The sequence below is a fragment of the Lepidochelys kempii genome, chromosome 6, assembly GCF_965140265.1.
Source record: "Lepidochelys kempii isolate rLepKem1 chromosome 6, rLepKem1.hap2, whole genome shotgun sequence".
Taxonomy (NCBI): domain Eukaryota; kingdom Metazoa; phylum Chordata; order Testudines; family Cheloniidae; genus Lepidochelys; species Lepidochelys kempii.
This window is the reverse complement of record NC_133261.1, coordinates 22,513,180-22,531,141: the sequence shown is the minus strand read 5'-3', so window position 1 is coordinate 22,531,141 and position 17,962 is coordinate 22,513,180. Positions and strand designations below refer to the sequence as shown.

General features: G+C 44.7%; 1 protein-coding gene across 7 annotated transcripts in view; it reads left to right on the top strand.

Moving 5' to 3' along the window:
• HRAS (HRas proto-oncogene, GTPase) overlaps positions 1 to 17,962 on the top strand; it is a 72,824-nt gene that overhangs the window by 29,710 nt on the left and 25,152 nt on the right. For 3 of the 7 annotated variants that reach the window (XR_012159312.1, XM_073347110.1, XM_073347109.1), the window contains exons 2-3: positions 6,089 to 6,158; positions 16,557 to 16,704. The exons of 1 other annotated variant lie outside the window; for it this stretch is intronic. The gene's annotated coding sequence lies outside the window, so the exon portion shown is untranslated. The remainder of the gene's footprint in view (positions 1 to 6,088; positions 6,159 to 16,556; positions 16,705 to 17,962) is intronic. 3 more of the 7 variants (XM_073347113.1, XM_073347112.1, XM_073347111.1) reach the window with 2 other exon arrangements.

Genomic DNA, 17,962 nt, shown 5'->3' with positions numbered 1-17,962 from the left:
AGCTATTTTACTCTAGAAAAGACTTGACTTACATAGGCCACGCCACCTACTTCTTCGTTTTCCCTTTGCTCCCCTTTCCAGTTTTTTTAATTAAAACTTAAAACGTTGGCTAATTTTTTCTGAGGTAGAGCCTTGTTCCCTGCAGGTCTGGGGCCTTGCTTTCTGTGTGTTCTGTTCAGCTTTGATCCATCTCTGCGTGTGCTGGCTGGTGAGCCTGGCCAAGCCCTGCATGTCATCGCTGCAGCATGTTCCTAAGGAGGCTGTGAGTGGGGGGAACCCATTTTTGCTGACCATGCAGATTTATAGGCAGATGCTGGAGGCTGGCTGGGGTAATGGAATGACCCTCTTTCTCACAATGCTCTTGTCTCCTGCATAACTGACCAGCACAACTGACCAGGAGGACAGTCTTGTGGTTAAAACCGGGGCTTGCATAATCAGAAATCCCCAGTTCTGCCATAGGCTTCGTTTGTGAACTTGGACAAGTCACTTAATCTCTGTACCTCAGTTGCCAATCTGTAAAATGGGGATAATATCTTTGTCTGTCCATTTATAAGCTCTTTGGGGTGGAGATAGGGATAGGAGAAATTGGACCACTTAAACTGGAATCCTCATGAAGTGTTCCCATGCCTGTCACTCCAAAACCAAGCGGCGCATCCGTCCTGTTTCAGTGCCAGCAGATTTCTGTAAGTCTAGGAGCAGGCAGCCACGCTGACAGTGGTTCAGGTCTGTGCAGAGGATGCTGAAGGTGAACTAAACGGAAGAGGGCAAGCTGGCCTTGTAGCGAGAGATGGATTCTTTGCTCCGTCCAAGCACCATTTGAATCCCAGAACGAACTCCACAGTAGTAGAAGTCAGACTATTTTATGCTTCTGTGGCACCTTATATTAGAATATCTTGAAGAACTCAGCAGATGTTAATTGAGTCTCACAAGACCCTTGTGGTTGGCTATTTTTACAGATGGGGAAACAAAGAGGTTATGGGGTGAGATTTTCAAAAGCATTCTGCGTTGGCCTAACTCTGCTCTCCCCTAAATCTATGGTAAAACTCTCATTGACTACAGTGCAGGGTGGATAGATTTTTAAATCGGAGATTTAAATCACCAATTTTAATTATGATTTATATCAAGCCGGAAACCTTGATTTAAATAATTGATTTTAATCTTGTAATTTGTACTTTTACTTTTTAGTTATTTTACAAAGAGAGGTTGATTCTCAAAGGTAGGTGTAATTTGGTGGTACTTTTTGTTAAGCAGGAGGGAATACACTATATCAGTGGTTCTCAAACTTTTTTTTTTCGCGGACCACTTGAAAATTGCTGAGGGTCTCGGTGAACCACTTAATGCTCTTTCCAAATGTTGTTTGCACCGCTAGCTAACTATTGTAAAGTGCTTTGGATAAAAGCACTGTATAAAAAAACAAACTTAATAGTAAGTTTTTGTTCTACACAAAAAAGCACACAGCTCATATTTTAATATCCATAGTCTTACCTTTCTTATGCAATGGATGTGCCCCCTCTCTCTTGCCACAACACCCACATTGGTGGGGCTGGGAAGGGGGGGGATCTCTCCCCGGCAGCTGCAGCCCTGGAGCTGGGGAAAGTCACCTCTTTCTCTGACTGCTGCAGCCCTGCGTGTCCCAAATTCCCCCTACTCCCTATTCCCCCCCAAGGCCACCACCTCACCTTACATGTGCGTCTTCTCCAGGGTCCAGGCACCTAATTAGTGGAGCTGCGCCTGGACTACTTAGGTGGGTGGCCCTTCATTCTCTTGTGTGTGGCTGCCCAGGTGTGCACCTTAGAGGGAACTGTCCATGGACCACCTGAATGGAGCTCCCAGACCACTGGTGGTCCACTGACCACAGTTTGAGAACCTCTGCACTATATCTATACACAGTTATTTAAGCAATTATATAGCTTAAGATAATTTTATTCAGATTCTTTTTAATTTTTATTATGTTAAAAATGGTGAATGATGCATTTTGTATTTAATAAGTTTATCTTTTTATTTGTGATTTTGTGTCCAAGCTGCATTTGGGGATAATTATACTGATTTCCTTTATAAAGTGCTTTGAGATCTATGGCTGAAAGTGCAATATAAGAGCAAGGTGGCATTATGATGTCATATTTGGATGGATATTGGAATTCAGTTTAAAAATGCAAAAATCAGCATTTTAAAATTGTTTTTTAGTAGTTAAAGAAATCTACCTTAAATGTGCTGGATATATAAGGAAAAAAATATCCAAACATGTTTTGTATTTAAAACTGACTTATTAAACAAAAGTATTCCCTGTATTTAGTGAACTGTGTGCAACAAGAAAGGAGCAATACTGGTATCAAAGCGAGGAAAAAGGGACAACGTTCTTCAGAGGGCAGCCTCTAGTGTTGATTTCAACACTTGGGAACTGGAGCAGGGGAAAAACCTGCTATGACTGCAGGTCATAAAAAAGACCCTATTAAGTTAATTATCTAGTCAATAAGCAATATATCCCTCACCATTTTCTGACTCACTAAAAATGTACAATTAATAAGAATCAAAACATTAAGCTGTATAATTGCTTCAATAAATGTATATAGTTATCATGTCCCCTCCGAGGTGGCAAAAAGATGTACCAAATTTAGCATAACGGCTCTAGTTGTAAATCAACATGATTTACTGGTTATATCTGCTATTGAGAGTGTACCTTTTTTAAAGAAAATAACTAAGTACAAATGGAAAATCTGATTTAAAATCAATTATTTAAATTGAGGCTTTCCATTTGATTTAAATTATTATTTAAATCAATGACTAGTTCACGGAATGAACTGAACTAGTTGATCAACTGAAATGAAGAAAATATTCTCTGTACCTGCGGAAGAGGCTACTGCTGTCAAAAGCTGGTGTAGCACTTCTGCAGTCTCAGGTTCCCGGTGCTTAGCCAGTGACTTCCACCAGTCTGGTATTTTGAATTTCTTTAAAACTTTAGTAGAAAACGTATACTGCTTGAATATTTTTCTTTAATTTAATTGAAATTATTTTAATAGATGATAGTAAATTTAGGCCTTAACATAGGTTGCCATAATTTCAAATTTAAATAATATTTAAATAATAAAAAATTAAATAGGTTAATTTATAAAAAGACTGATATAAATGAAAACAGATTTTTTTTATTTATTAATTGATTTTTATCCACCCTGCTTAGGTGAGCGCGTATTTAGACCAACACTGAGGGACTCCAAAAATCCAGTTGTTTGATTTACCCAGGGCTACAAAGTGAGGCTGTGGTATATCTGGGAACAGCACAAGCTCCTGACTCCCAGTCTTGTGCCTTAACCCTAAACCCAGCCTTCCTTCCCCTTTTGATAAAACGCTTGCTGGGGGTGGCCTCTCAGTAGTGCACACACACTGAGTCAGTGGGCTGCGTCCAGGACGCAGCATTAATTGGCTTCCTGGGCAGTGCTCTGAGCAGCATGAGTATGGAGACTTAATTGCCTCCTGACCTCTAGAAATGGTCCCCCCAGTTGCTGCTGGCTGGCGTGGCAGTGGGGTGGAGCTTACACTGCTGCTGCTGTGCCTGTTTTGGAAGAGCCAGACAGAAGACTCAGGGAGGTCAGTCTGGCACCTTTCACCAACACTAGCACTATAGAGGTGACTGGAGCCTGTGGACTCTGATGTCCCTTCCAGGCACTCTTCCCCCGTATCTTCTACTCTGTACTCAGGAAGGAGACCCTTCAGTGCATCCCTGGGCTGTTCCAGACAGCTCCTCACCCATCTTTCCCTGCTTTGCACTTAGTGATGGAGTAGCTGTCTTCTCTTCCCGTCCCAATCCCTGCATTCCGCGTTAATTCACAGCACCTGTCAGTGCAGAGCAAAGAGGCCAGCGTGAGCATGTGGGGGGTGAAAAAGGGATTTGTTTAGCAATCCCACTTGGCCTGTAAATCAGCAGTGTGCATGGGATCAGCTGCTACATAATAACTGATGCATATTCATGCTTGCTAGCTGCAGCAGAGTCATTCAGCTGGGGGATCCTTGTGTCCCTGTGTTGTTAATGTACCCCAATGGGAAGGAGGGAGGGAAAGGGGGGATCCCAGCGGCAGGTGCCTGACTGCTTGTCTTTATCTCCTCTCCCAGCTGCCCATCCTTCCTCAGCGTCCTGAGATGGGGGCACCATGGTTCGCTTGCTTTTCATCTGCATTTTCCCCAGCCTTTGAGCGCACTGAGGCTGATTTGAGACTCCACAAGGGAGATTTTGTTGTTTTGCGGCTTTAAATCACTCCTGTCATACTTCCATCCTTCCTTGCATCCCTGTTGAGCTCATAACCGAGGTGATGTACCAGCGACTAAATAAAAATAGACCGATCCACCTAGTTGGCTTAGAGTTGCTAAATGAGCATGGTGGTGTTAGTGTGGAAGGGATTTGATCATGTCAGTTAGATGACTTATTTTATTTATTTATTTTTTAAAAAGAGGAGTCTATGAACGTATCTAGAATTTGACACAGAATATGAGAGCTGCCCCATCGCATCTCTGCCAGTGCACTTGTTCCTGGTTTCCCCTATTGCCCCTCTGCCTACACATAAATCTGCATCATAATCCCGACCTGTAGCTCTCCCTGATATTCAATGCCTCTCCCACCATCAGCTCTGACAGCGCATCTCCAACCTCGGTTGTGTCAGTCCTGGGCCTCTCCTGAATGGAGAGGCTGCTGTGATGCCATTTTTTTCCCTAGATGGCCCATTAGAGATTGAGATGAAACCCCCCCCCCCCACACACACACACACTCATTTCCGCTTGAGGCCTGGCCCCGGAACTTGAACTGTGGTCTCCAGAGTGAAAAGCCTAGTGTACCTAAGAATATTTCCAGGTCTCCCGAATCCTACTCCAGTGCCCTATCCACTAGGCCACTTTGGTGTAAAAGAATGTGTAAGACCCTGTATTGTTGAGAGGGACACAATTTACTTCCCAGTAATTCCTCCCACAGACTGCCACAGCCAGCAATCCCAGTTGCACTTCTTCAACTTTACTCCCACTTCCTCACCCAGTGGTACTCCACTATCTCTCTAGGTATTTGTATGGCCCTCATCACTGTAGTATCTGAGCTTCTATAACACCCTTGTAGCAGGGGCTGCAAGTAACCAGATGTGGGTGCAAACAGTGTTACCCAATTTTGAGAGGCAGTGTGGCCCAGTGGATATGGGACTTAGAACACTAGTCCCAGCTCTGGCAACTGACCTGCTGTATGACGTTGGTTGGCAAGTCACTTCACCTCCTTGTCTCTTTCCCTTTCCATCCTTTCTCTAATCTGTTTAGCCTGTAAGTTCTTCAAAGCAGGGACTACGTGTGGTGCCTTGCACAGATGGGTCTTCTTCTCAGTTGGGGCTTCTAGGAGCAGCTATAACACAAATAATAGGCTTGGAAGGATTAGTTTTTTATTGGTATATGTCGGTAAATGTCAATATCCAACCAAATAAAAAAAAATTTCCACTGATAAGCAAAGTAAGGAAAATGCTGTTGGAGAACTTATTAGTTAAAATCCACTGATTTAGACTTTTGAATGAGGCTGGTTACAAACGGACTAGCGAATGGATAGTAAAAACAGATATGGTTTGTTGCCTTAAGGGTAGTTATTTTGTGTATTTTTGACATGTGATGTTGACAATTTGTGTTGTAATGATTTAGAATGTTTTAACTTTCTGAATCTCTGCATCGGTCACTAAATAATTGTATGACCCCCACCCCTCTATTTCCCATAGCTGTGAAAATTTAAAACGGATAAAAATATAAAAAAATTCTTAAAAACAAACATTGAAATTATCCATGAAAATTATTTTAAAAAGTAAAAATTGAATGCTGCCAAGCCTAATTATAAACTGTGTTAAGAGACTGTTTGCCAGAAGCTGGGAATGAGCAACAGGGGATGGATCACTTGATGATGACCTGTTCTGTTCATTCCCTCTGAAGCACCTGGCATTGGCGACTGTCAGAAGACAGGATACTGGGCTAGATGGGCTTTTGGTCTGACCCAGTATGACCGCTCTTCTGTTCTTAGTGGTACCCTCTCCACAAAACCAGACCTCATTGTTTTCTCTCACTCCTTCTCTGTGTTCTTTCTCAGGGGGAATTGAGCCATCCCCGACAACGAGGGGACCACCACTTTCTACAGGGCCAGAGTGGCCATCAACAGGGTGAGTGGTGCATTGGGGGATGGGGGATGAAACCATCTTCACACTGGGGGAAAGCGGTGTGCTGAGACACTCGCCTGAAATGCTTTTGGTTTGTTCCTGACCAGCCATCCCCTTCTTCCTCCCTCCTCAAGCTTCATCCCTATAGTTAGTTGTTTGGACCTTTCTGTCATGTTGGGAACAGAGGGATATGGTACATGCTACTTGAGTTGGTTTGCTCCTTAGGGGTAGAGCTGGTCAAAATGTATGGAAGAAAAAATTTTGCATCAAAAAGTGGTCTCTTGATCCATTTTTTAATCTAACATTTTCATGGAAAAACATTTTTATGATGTTTCACAAAAAATGTCATTGTAGAAAAAAAAGCACTACTAAAATGGCTACCCAGACTGTTTGTTTGGCTGCAGAAACCCAGTTTCAATAACATTTTGGATAATGTTTTTCAACACAAATTTCAAAAATATCGTAAAAATTAAAAAAAGGTTCCATTTAAAATCTCTCTCAATCAGAATGGCTGAGATGTTTTCCATGAAACTAATTTTTCATTTTCCGACCCGCTCTCATTTACAAGTTCGAATGAAGAGAACGCAGATGGAAGTCTTGTCCGTCGAGACTGGATGCCTGTCTGGGAGATATGCTGTAGTCAAGTACAAGTTAATGTGCTCAATACAGGGGTAACTGGAGGAAATTTGTGGCCAGTGCTCATGTTCCTTCTAATTTTTGATGTCCATGTGTAGAATTAATTTTATGTGCACCAATATGGAGGTGATGTGATGTAGGGGGTGGGGCCGCGGGGTTCGGCGTGTGGGAGGGGGCTCAGGGCTGGGACAGAGGGTTGGGGTGTGAGGGCTCTGGCTGGGGGTGCAGGCTCTGGGGTGGGGCCCGGCATGAGGGGTTTGGGGTGCAGGCTGCCCTGGGGTTGCGGTGAAGAGAGAGGGACGCCCCCAGCCCTCTCTCGCCGCAGCAGCCTGGGGCCGGGGAGAAGCACCTCTCCCTGCCTGCGTGACCTTTGATAGCCGCTGCGTGGCCACGCAGCTTAGAGGGAATTTAGGCCAGTGCTATACAGGGGTCAGATTAGCTGATTATAATGGTGCCTTCTGACCTTTTAAATCTGTTTGTCACAGTTTTTATTGAAAACCCTATCCCAACCGTTATTGAAACTGAGTTTTCACACCTGAAAAGGTTTTCAATAATGCTTTTAATCCCCCATCCCCCCCCAAACACTCCATGTTCAGTTGTGAACCCAGCAGTCATAGGGGTTCTCTGGCTGAAGAAGCCAGAAAGCAACCTCTCAACCCCTGATTTAGCCATTTAACAAATCTGTGCTGTAATACCTAGTGGCACGTTTCCTGGTGATGCATTTCGTGGCATGTAGAATGGACGGCTGGCTGCTGAGTATGGAGCTCAGTTTTTATTCTCTAATCCTGCAGGAACACTCTACAGTCATCCCAGAACAATCTGCAATCTTTCCGTGCAGATGCTTGTTCTTTGCCCCTAGGTTGGCTGTGTATTGCTGCTCTGTTTGATGCCTATTAGCTCAGGTTAGAAGATGACCTAAATCCTTCTGCAGTAAAAGCCTGCATGAACGGGAGCTCGCTGTTTGTTAACCTCCCCCAGCCTGAAAATCAGTTTGCTTATTGAAATATCTCCATCTTCTCTGCAGTCTGCCACGTGCCAGCTGGTGGCTCTTTGTGGAATCACTTGAGAGCTGCAGGGACTGTGCCCTGGCTTGTCACTCAGGTGGGATATGCCCCAGTGTGTGGTTTCAGGGTAGATTGTGAGTGCAGATGCCTGAAGTGCGAGTATTAATGCAATTGTTCTGGAACCTCTTCCTTCAACACATGCACGGTGCGGATATCTCAGATGTGCTGTCTGTGACCTACACAAAGCAGGTGAAATACTGTCTGTTTTGGTTAAGTCCTGTTAGTTGCTTCAGCTTCTGTGTACAGGTCAGTTCAGTTCCCTCTTCAGCTCTTGTTGCCACACCATACTGGTGTGTTAGTGTGCCCATGCCCTGCCTGCTTGTAACATCCACCCTCATTCCCCTTATGACGCTGCTGTGATTTGATTGGAATAATTGGAGAGCAGGGCCCCTTCTGGGAGCCAGCCTTACGTTCCAGCTCCGTGATTTGCTTTCCCATTAGAAGTGTCTCGGGGCGGGGGGAGCTCCTCCGCTACAGGGAGGCTGTCAGCTCCAATGAGAGGAACACAAAGACCCAGTATAAAACAAACGGTCGTTCCAGCCAGAACCTATAAATGGGGCCTTTCACCAAGCAGTTGTTGGGGCAAACTGTGCTCGCAGCATGGCCTAGTGGTTAGGACACAGAGTCGGGAGACCTGGATTACATTCGAAGCTCTGCCGCTGACTTGCTGTATGATGTTAAGGGAGACGGTTGGCTGCTCTGCCTCGATTTGCCTGTCTTTACGGGGTGGGGGAAGGATGGAATTGCCATACTGACAGTGGCCAGCACCAGAGGAAGATGTAAGAAACACAACAGGGGACAGTTTTGGAATAACCTCCTTCAAGGAGGATGTTTCTTCTCAACCTCCATCAGTTAGTGTTTGGCTTCTGCCTTGAAGCAGGAGAATTTATGTCCCTGTTAACACTGATACCTGCTGTAACTGCAGATGTTCTGATGAGCTAGATAAATGTCTGCTCACATTTTATATTCTGTTCTGTTCAGAAAGGGCTAAAAAGTGATTAATCGGTATTTAATAAACAGGCACTCACTTGTTATAGATTGTTACCAAGTCCAAGAGGTTAATAGCCTGCTTATAACCATAGCTTACAATAATCTACAATATCTTATAGCAGCGTGCTTATAATCTTCTGTGACATGCCACTCATGTCTGTAACATGCTTAGAGCATCTACAAACCACTTGCTACATAAGAGCTAAATGTTATTATTTATTATTAACCAATTTATAAATGGAACCTTAATAGTAAGTATAATTAAAAGTCTAATCCTCTCTTGAATTTTCCTAAACTCTTGGCCTCAGTGGCTGTGTGAAATGAGTAATTCATAGTAGGTTTTTCACTCCATGCATCTGAAGAAGTGGGTTTTTTACCCATGAAAGCTTATGCCCAAATAAATCTGTTAGTCTTTAAGGTGCCACCAGACTCCTCTTTGTTGTGGATACAGACTAACATGGCTACCCCCTAATACTTAATTCATTAGTGTTCTCAAAGTGCTTTGAGATCCTCAGACAGAAGTAGCTACTCTTTGGGCATGTAAAGTATTGTTAAGCATTGTAGTTGGGAGAAGGAGCTATTGTTCTGAGTCGTCTGCTTGGCACTGATGGGCAGAAAGGGCAGGCAAAAACTGAGAGGGTGTTGAAGCTCCTTCCTTGAGCCTGGATCTGAGCAGTGAGAACTTTCTCTCCTCCTCCTCATATGATGCAGCAACAGAACCCTTAGGACTTATCTACACAAGAAAGTTCCCCCCTGCATTCAATTTAAGAGGTGAATTTAAACCTCATTTAGAGTTATGCTGTGACTTAAAGCAGTGCGAAAGGGGAGATTCTTATTTTGCTTTAAACAAGGTTTTTCAGTTTATTTTAAATTTTTTTAAACTGGTTTTAAATAAACTGCTATAAGAGTGTCCACAAAGGGGATTGCATTGGTTTAACTTAATTGGTTTTAAAACAGATTGAATTTAAACTGGTGCAACTTTCTTGTAAAGACAGGGCCGTAGAGAGGAAGAGCTGTAGTCCGAGTGATACCCCCATTTTAGATGGACTGCAGCCCCTACTGCTGACTTAGCCTTTCAGAACCTTGCAAGCCACCCCTTGCTGACAACCTGCCCAATCCTCAGTACCTTAGAGACACCCATTCCTTCTCTACATCCCATCGCTTCCTTCATTCCCTTCCACAAATACCCAGCATGTTGTTGTTGCTAATTCCACTCCGTCTTAGTTCTTTACATCTGTAAGTCTCAAGGCACTTTACAAAAGAGGGTATGTAGCATTGCCTCCATTTTAGAGATGGGGGAAACTGAGACACAGGGAGCTGAAGGGCCTTGCCTAAGGTCAGATGGCAGGTCATTAGCAGAGCTAGGTCTCCTGAGTTCTAGACCAGTGCCCTATCCACTGGACCATACTACCTCCTATTTCCCCAGCTTGTCTCATGGCTCCTATGCCTAAGCCGCCAGGCACCTCAAATACCATAATCGAGGCACCCATGAACACATCATTCTTTCTTGTGGGCAGAGCCAAGTAATAATGAACAGGACACCATTGTAAACAAGGTGCATCTCTTCCCTGGAGGAGCAGTTGCTGCCACAAATCATAACTGACGGTGCTCGTTGGAAGGTTGAAATACACGTGTGTCCTGCAGGGAGGAAAGTGCCACATTCTGAGTCTTTGGTTATTTTAAATGGTTAGTCCTGCCTCTGCGCCAGTGTTCCTAGAGAATGATGTTGGCTGTCTCCCACGTGGTTGAGATGTTAAGCCATTGTGTTTGCTTTCAGGAAAGGGGAGTGTTTGTCAGCTGTGGGGCTTCTCCCTAGCAATTCAGCAAACTGATGAATACCCTTTCCCCACTCTGTGCCCAGCCCTTCCCCCCAACTTTGGTTTTGACTCTTCAATCCTTTTCCCGCTTTGCTGGCAGCTAGACCTTCAGGGAGGGAGTTCCATTTTGGCTCTAGATGTTACTTAACGACCAGCTGTTTGCCTGGCTTATTGGTGAGACCAACCCTCTGCAGAAAACACAGTGGGCCAGCCTTCTTTGATTCAGGACATGGGGATGGAGGGACTTGGACACAGGTCCCTCTGTGACTTTGGTGCATTCCTCACTGACCCCATCAGAGTCACAAGTGGGGCCCTGAGACATGGATGTCTTGATTTGTGGGAGGAAAACATTGATTACCTAGACGAAATCTTGCATTTCTTTAAAAGTCATGTATAGGTGTTGCTGGACAGGATTTGACCATTGGGCCAATTAGTCCACTGAGGAGAACAAACCCTGCATTGCACCTGGCCTATTGAACAATGCTGCAGGTGGAGAGGGGAAAAGGCTTTCTGCCCTGCTACAGGAATATTTCATAGACAATGACTAGATCCATGCACCTTTCTGTCCCACTCGTAGGTATGAATATGCTGAAGGAAATAAAGAACAGATCACGTGTAACTCTGTGGAGGATGCAAAAGAAAGATAGGAAGAATAATAAGAGGCCAGTGTTGCTCCATTAGGAGCTGTTTAAGGAGCTGAAAATCAAACAAGAATCCTACAAAAAAGTGGTAACCTGGACAAATTGAGGAGGAGTCTAAAAGAATAGCACAGGCACATAGGGATGAAATCAGAAAGGCTAAGGCACAAAATGAGTTATATCTAGCAAGGGACTGAAAAGGCAATAAGCAGAGATTCTATAAATACATTAGGAGCAAGAGAAAGATGACAAAGTATAGGTCCCCTACTTAGTGGAAAATGAGATCTAATAACTGATGATATCAAGAAGGCTGAGGTGTTTAATGCCTATTTTGCTTAAGTCTTCACTAAAAAGTTAGTGGTGACCAATACTTAACACAATTAATATTAACAAGGGAGAAGGAATGCTAGGCAAAATAGGGGAAGAACAGGTTGAAGAATATTTAGAAAAGTTAGATGTATTTAAGTCACGAGTGCCTGATGAAGTTCACCCTGGGGTACTTAAGAAAATAGCTGAAGCAATCTTGGAATTGTTAGCATTTATCTTTGAGAACTCATGGAGGATACGTGAGATCTCAGTGGACTGGAGAAGGGCAAACATAGTTCCTATCTTTAAAAAGGGGAACAAAGAGGACCCACGGGAACTGTAGACCAGTCAGCTTAACTTCAATACCTGGAAAGATACAGGAACAAATTATTAAACAATCATTTTGTAGGCACCTAGAGGATAATAGGGTAATAGGTGATAGCCAATATGGATTTGTCAAGAACAAATCTTGCCAAATCAACCCAATTTCCTGCTTTGACAGGGTTACTGGCTAGTGGATGGGGGAAGCAGTAGATGTAATACCTCTTGACTTCTAATAAGGTTTTTGACACAGTCTCACGTGACCTTCTCATAAGTAAACTAAGGAAATGTGGTCTAGGTCAGTGGCTTGCAACCTTTCCAGACTACTGTACCCCTTTCAGGAGTTTGATTTGTCTTGCGTACCTCCAAGTTTCACCTCACTTAAAAACTACTTGCTTACAAAATCAGACACAAAAATACAAAAGTGTTATGGCACACTGTTACTGAAACACTGCTGACTTTCTCATTTTTACCACAGAATTATAAAATAAATCAATTGGAATATAAATATTGTACTTGCATTTCAGTGTATAGCATGTAGAGCTGTATAAACAAGTCATTGATGAAATTTTAGTTTGTACTGACTTCACTAGTGCTTTTTATGTAGCCTGTTGTAAAACTAGGCAAGTATCTAGATGAGTTGGTGTACCCCCATGGGTATGCGTACCCTTGTTGAAAACCACTGGTCTAGGTGAAATTATTATAATCTAGAATGAGTGCCCAACTGGTTGAAAGGCTGTACTCCAAAGAGTAGTCTTGGTCCTCTGTCAAATAAGGAGGACATAGCTAGTGGGGTCTGTCCTGGACCTGGTACTAGTTGATATTTTCATTAATACCTTGGCTAATGGAGTGAGAAGAATGTTTATAAAATGGGTGGATGACACCAAGTTAGCAGGAGTTGCTAGCACTTTGGAGGCCAGGATTAGAATTCAAAACAAGCTTGATAAATTGGAGAATTGGTATGAAATCAACAAGATGAAATTCAGTAAAGAAAAGTGCAGAGTACTACACCTAGGAAGGAAAAATCGAATGCACAACTACAAAATGGGGAATAGATGGCTAGGCGATAGTACTTCTGAAAAAGGATCTGGATCACAAATGCAATGAGTCAACAATGTGATGCAGCTGTGAAATAGGTTAATAATCTGAGGTGTATTAATATTCTGAGGTGTATTAACGGGAGTGTTGTATGTAAGACACGGGGTAATTGTTCCACTCTACTCAGCACTGGTGAGGCTTCAGCTGGAGTAGTGTCCGGTTCTGGGCACCACACTTTCAGGGAGAGGTGGACAAGTTGGTGAGAATCCAAAGGAGATCAACAAAAGTGATTAAAGGTTTAGAAAACCTGACCTATGAGGAAAGGCTTAAAAAAACAAACAACTGGGCATGTATTATCCTGAGAAAAAAAGAGTGAGGTGAGGACCTGGTATGTTGTCTTTATAACACCCTTAACATAACAGAAGATGATCAATTTTTTCTCCATGTCCGCTGAAGGTAGGACATGAAGCAATGGGCTTAATCTGCAGCAAGGGAGACTTAGGTTAGATATTAGGAAAAACTTTGTAACTATCAGGGTAGTTAAGCTCTGGAATAGGCTTCCAGGGGAGGTTGTGGAATCCCCATCATTGGAGGTTTGTAAGAGCAGGTTGGACAAACACCTGTCAGGGATGGTCTAGGTTTACTTGGTCCTGCATCAGCACAAAGGGATGGACTAGATGACTCCGCCAGTCCCTTCCAGCCCTTCAGGTCTATGATTCTGTGCTCTCCTGAGTATATTTAGAATCTAGCAAAACAATAATTGGTATTGCTGTCTTGCCTAGAGGCCCCAACTGAGATTGGTGCTGTACATATGTGTAAGTCAGAGACAGTCCCTGGAGAGCTCAGGTTTGAACAGACAAGACAAAGGGACAGGGAAGGGGAAAGTGACTTGCCCAAGGTCACCCAGCAGCTCGGTGGCAGAGCTGGAAATAGTACCCAGGTCTGCTGATTGCTTTATGCTCTGTGACTGGCACTGTGCCTTGTAGTGAGGCCTTCTGAAGTTGTGGCTCTGGCTGACCCAGTCTGTGTGGGATGGCTGGGCTAGCTGGATATCTCCCCAACGGAGTCTTCCCTATGCTCTGGGTACTGATTCAGTGATTCCCAGCCACTGGTAGTTTGGCCTGGGTTTGTGACTCCCTCCCTTAATGATCAGCCCCTTGGCTGGGCCTTGGTGCATGGTCTCTGCCCACCCCCTGTTCAGCTGTGCACTTTCTATTCCACATTGGAGCCTGGTCTGGAGCAGGCCAAGTCCCATAGGTGGGGGGAGGGGGTACATGTATTTGAATGGGGGTGGAGGGCACAGCCAGGGTCTGATAAACTGGAATGGTTGCCTGCGTGATAGGCAGATGAAGGGTTAAAGGGGAAAGCTCTCTGCACGCCTTCCCCAACATAATCCTCTGATTTGGAAGAAGAGCGCAGGCTGGGTAAGCCTACCCCAGGTCTGGGGCAGAGAGCTCCATTCTCATGGCCCCTGTGCGTGGCTGGCAGATGTTTCTTGTTTCCTGAAGCTGTGCTGCTCGTACTGCCTGGGAAACCCACAGAGCGGGGGAGGATCTGCGGGCTACTGGACTGGGAGCGGCTGCTGCCAGGCGGAAGCGCTTAGTTAGGTTTTCCTAGACAGCTCTGAATGGGAGCCAGCAGCCCTCACGCTACGGGAGAAAATCCACGAGGTCAGGAAATCCAGCAGCAGCTCCAGATCCGTGCTAGGGCGGTCTGCTTGGCATTGCTAATCCCAGCCGTTCTTTCCACCTCTTCCCCCCCCCCCCCCCCCCCGCAAACGATAACCTCCAATGGCTTTTGACTCGATACCTTGCTTGGCTTCTGATGTACATCATTTGGCATCATTCTGAGGTATCTGCGTGCAGGATGTTAGTTCGGTGACGAGGGCAGAGGGGGTGACTGTAGTTCGAGTCAGTCTCGCTGAACAAGCACCTGGGCTCTGGCTTTTCCTACTCTGCCATGTGTGTACCACAGCATCCAGCATGGAACAGAGACGTGGAGATGTTAGTGGTTTTTTTCCTCTTTCTCTTTGCTTTAAAGTCACCCCTGTTTGAGAGCTACAAACTCCTCCTCTCTTCCGCTTCCAGAGATTATTTGTTTTAGGCCAGAAGGGATCCCTGTGACCAACTAGTCTGAGCTCCTGCAGAACAGGCCCTAGAATTTTCCATCCCATGAGTCCTGCACCAAGGGCAGGAACGAGTGGTAACTGTTACCACTCGAGCAAGTGACTGCTTTCCTTCCCTGCCTCCCCCCCCCCCTTTTTTTTTTTTTTTGACAGCCAAGAAGCCTTCTCCAGAATGACACGTCTTCGCAGGCAGGCCTCATCTGGTGCTGGGGTCTCGGTGGGCGCCCAGGGGCGGGCGGGCTAGCTAGCTAGCACTGTAAGCTGTGCACACACCGGCTAGTCCGTCCACGGTATAGCTGCAGTCTCTGTGGGTAGATCTGCTGTTACATACAGCATGAGCACTGCAGCACCATGTGCGCTTACTAGACATAGGGCAAGAGGGGGATAAACAGAAACTGCCCGTCCCTAAAGAAATGTGGCTGCCAGCAGCACTCCATAAAACCCAGCATGCTGTGGCCTATAGGCCTTCTGTAACCTCTGGCAGCTGCAGGACGGTGCCTTCTGCTGCTTAATAATTAATGGGAAAGTCCCCCATCTGCTTTGTGAACAGAAGAACTTGGGTACTATAATAGCAAAACTATTTTAGTCCTCCTTGCTCCACTCCAACCCCCCAGAGAGTTCCCCTCCCAGAGGGTTGTGAGCTATCAGGAAGCCCTCAGCACCCCAGCTTGTACTGGTAAACATGACCTGCGGAAGGGGAAAATATCTTGGGCTTCTGTCTTTTTCCTTATGGCGATTGAGGCCCTCTGAAAGGTTTTATTAAAAAGGAGCCTGCTTATTTCATCCCTTGAGAAACCCAGGTCATGTGGACCCTGGAAGACTCCATGGCAATTGGAAGGCTAATTAGATGATGACCTCACTGGAGAAGAGACTGAAAGCTGAGCAGAGAAGGGATTTTTATGCCTTGTCAGTATCAGGCTCTTGCTCTGATTGCAGCGATGAGTGGCCTGAAAATGATGTAGCTGCACTGGGGAAAACCCCATGTGTCAGACTCCATTTGCATCTCGTGCTTTCCTTGTGTAAAGCTTAGGGTTTGCACTACTGCACCTACATCAGTGACTGCCAGAGCACTCGTGATTAGAACTGGGGCAAATTCCCAATGTCAACAAGGCCTCAGTCACTGATTAAAAAATAATTTGGTTTTTAACACCTTTATTTCCAATGTAGTATAAACTATTTGGAGAAAAGATGTCTCTGTTAAAGAGTCAATTAAGTCAATTAAACAATACACAACCTCTGAGAGACCCAGAAATTCCTCCAATTTTACCAGCCTCAACACACCTGATATTTTTAAAGTAAAAATCAAGCAGAAATCTTGGTTTTGTGTTTTAAATTACTTTTCAGGCTTTCTCCAAGTGAGCTGTAGCTCACGAAAGCTTTATGCTCTAATAAATTTGTTAGTCTCTAAGGTGCCACAAGTACTCCTTTTCTTTTTAAAAGCCCACTGTTTGACATATGCGTTGCAGGTGGTTTTTAATGGACCAGTAAGGAAAGGTGTCCGTCCAACTGGTTTCTGGAATTTGGAAGGTGCCCAGGAGGAGACTACACCAGGTGCCAGCACCTCTGCTGCTCTCACTTGAACACAGAAGTTGGCACAGAGCACACCAGTGCCTGGTATGTATATGTACTGTTAGCAGTCTGAATAGATATGATTGGATCTGTGTGTAAACCGATGGTGTGCCACATAAGGGAAGATCACAGTTGATCTGAAGGGGTATTCTAGAAGATGTCTACACACATTTGCAAACAACTCAGCTCCATGTGTAGACACTCGTTTTTGATTTGAGTGGCTAGATTAAACTGAAATAAGCGTGTCCACACAGCTTTTTGCACGAGTTCAGCTAAACTGGTTTAAAGTAACGCCTTTAGATAAGCACATGCCACTCTGTGTGTAGATAAGCCCTTGGAGCACATTTTATATTACAATTGATTAATACTGGGGGAAGGTCCTCAAAATCCAGTCACCTCTTTATTGGGGGATTATTGAAAAGAGCTAGATCGTAATTTTAGTATTAGAATTTGGTATGTAGCTACCTGCCACCCAGCAATATGTAATATGCATGGCTGGCACCATGGAAATCTCTCCTCCCCTCTTGTGCCATTCCTATGGCTGTTAGTAGTGTTCGTATTCCCTTGTAAATAATCCATCATGACAGCCTCATGTTTGGTTCTGCAGTGTTTGTAAGTACTTCTCCCCTCCTGATGCCACTGGGAAGCCATTTTCCAAGGCTGTGGTGGCAGATGGCTCTTTTCCGTTGCAAATGGCCCCAAAATTGGAAATGATCTACTCAGTACACCTCAGACTTTTTACCCCACCCTTTCTGCATGCACAGCAGGGATCATGTCAAAAGTGGGAACTTGTTCTAGAGTGACTCCCTGTGCCACTAACCTACAGCACGTATAGCTCGTTAGCATGCAAATGTCCAAGCCAAAGTGTCAGTCCTCTTGCTCCCATCACATAGTGATAGGCTGTTGTCCGCCTAGGAGACAAGCGGGCATTTGTTTGACTTCCCGTTGCATACTGACATGGGGCCACGTTGGGCCCTCCCCATGTCAGTCTGGAATGAGTGTACACTGGCTTCAGTCGAGTTACTGGTGTGAATCTGGAGTGCAACAGAGAGCAGGATTTGACCATGGAATATTCATCTTCTGCCCACAATTTTCCCATACCACTTGTGCTGTGTTCTTCCCAACTTCCTGCAAAAGGGGTGCATTTAGGATGAAGACTGTTGGATGACTTTGGGAGAGGGAGGCTTCCTTGAATGTTGATTTAATATTCCTTGAATAGTCTGTAAGCTTGCATCAGAAGCTGGGCACATAGCCTGCAACACCATCCCCTTTCCAGCTTCTCCAAACACTCTTGTAACCCTTT